Here is a 1,814-nt window from a genome sequence, read left to right as displayed (position 1 = left end):
ACATTACATTACATTACATTACATTACATTACATTACATTACATTACATTACATTACAGATAAGTAATGGATGAAATGAAGGAATTGATGAATGCACTGGTAGAACATCCCAGATGAAGAGGCAGGCTGTGGCCCCACCCAGCATCTTATAGGTAAGGCTTCTGAGGCTTGGACAGGGAGGGAGATGTATTATCAGGGGTCGTTGCTTGCAAGTAACAGAATACCAACTGAAACCAACTTTAGATAAATGAGGAGCATGTACCCTCTCATAAATTATGGTAAGGGTGAAACAGGATTTTGAGATGTTCGGAACCGAGAACTCAAACATCCTCTTCATACTGGCTTCCGTTTCGCAGACCACTTTCTCCATGAGTTTGGGGGCCTGGCTGTTGGCAGCTTTATGGTCCCGTCCTTAGAATTTTGCAAATGGGGACAGAAGAGCTGCAGTTGGAAAAGAGAGCCCCAGAGAAGCATTCCAAGGGATCCGATTTGGGACGTGCTGTCCCCTTGACAAATCACTGTTGGAGGGTGGCAGCTCCCAGCTAGAGAAGAAACAATTCTCCCAAACACATGGGGTATCATGGCCAGGACCACCAGGGGAAATCACTGTAAGCTTGGAGGCCACCCCAATTTATATCTACTAGAGGCACTAGCATTTCTGGAGCATCTCAGTACCAGCCTATGTTAGATAATCTCATGCGTACTGTCTTCCAATTACTCTGTGAGATGGATATTGTTGCTGCTGTTTTGCTCCCAGATGAAAAAGCAGAGGTTCGGAGAAAGTAAGTAATTGGCCCAAAGTCCCAGAGACTTAAGGAGCCCAACAGAACACTTAGCCCCACCCTTCCCCATGCACAGTGAAAACTACAGCCCAAGAGGGGAAGGACTTGCCTCAAGTCACAAAGGAGGTCAATAGAATAGTCTGGAAGAGGAACTCACGAGCATTTAGTCACATTACATCACAGATAAGTAATAGACATCTTTGGGGTATTTTCCCTGCTCATGACAATTTTCCTTCTCTCAGAACAGCCCAGGGCCTGATGACTATGGGGAATGACTCCCAAAGGAGTAGCCTGGCAGCTACTGTGTGACCCCATTCCCCTTCCCAAAGCCAACTGGGCCAGTGTGGGACACCCGCTTCATTTGGGCCAATCACCTTCTCTTGGGAATTTGGAGATTCTTTTCACATGGCTGGACCTGTCAGGTGCTGTGAGCAGTCACGTTGCCGCCCCCACCCATCCGATAGAAGGCAGAGAAGGCCAGTCTGGGAAGAGAACAGAACAGAGGCAGAGACAGAAGCAGGGAGATGCCACCCCCTGGATTGCTGAGCCAGGTCAAGTCCTTTCCTGCATCAGGTTGCTTGAGATTCCAAGTTCCTTGCAATCAATTCCCCATCCTAGAGTCAAGTGGATTTCTTGTTGTAAAAATAGCATCCTAATATAGCATGTGGCAAAGCGTTTACTGGAAAGGGGGTCATTGCATGAAGCTGCAGGGTTACCTCAGTCATTTTAAGTGGTCTGACGAGGAGGCCACTGTGGGCTGGAGTGGTCAGAGGGTGTCCCTGGAGCAAGCAGGACTCCTCTGTCCTTGAAGGATGAGAGTCGTGTAAGCAGGGAGAGAAGAGGTGGAGTGCTTCCCAGGGGGATATCACACTTCCCAGGTGATAAAAGGGAGGCTGATTTGAAGGAATTGAGTGTGTGGCCAAGCAGGGAGGTGAAGTAGTAAACAAGAAAGATGGTGGTCTTCTGCTCCCCAGGAACCATCCAAAGCCATCCAAGGTACTACTAGACAGGTGGAGAGAGGGATTGGGAAGC

General features: G+C 48.3%; 1 long non-coding RNA gene across 1 annotated transcript in view; it reads left to right on the top strand.

The window, feature by feature from the left end:
- The window catches only part of LOC121018368 (uncharacterized), an 8,741-nt gene extending 8,106 nt beyond the window's left edge, over positions 1-635 (top strand). The window contains exon 4 of the long non-coding RNA XR_005785170.1: positions 60-635. This is a non-coding gene — a long non-coding RNA (uncharacterized LOC121018368). The remainder of the gene's footprint in view (positions 1-59) is intronic.
- The last annotated feature ends 1,179 nt before the right edge of the window (positions 636-1,814 follow it).

This window comes from Herpailurus yagouaroundi, unplaced genomic scaffold (genome assembly GCF_014898765.1).
Source record: "Herpailurus yagouaroundi ecotype Mexico unplaced genomic scaffold, PumYag 77, whole genome shotgun sequence".
NCBI classification, from domain to species: domain Eukaryota; kingdom Metazoa; phylum Chordata; class Mammalia; order Carnivora; family Felidae; genus Herpailurus; species Herpailurus yagouaroundi.
This window is presented reverse-complemented; position numbering and strand designations above follow the sequence as displayed.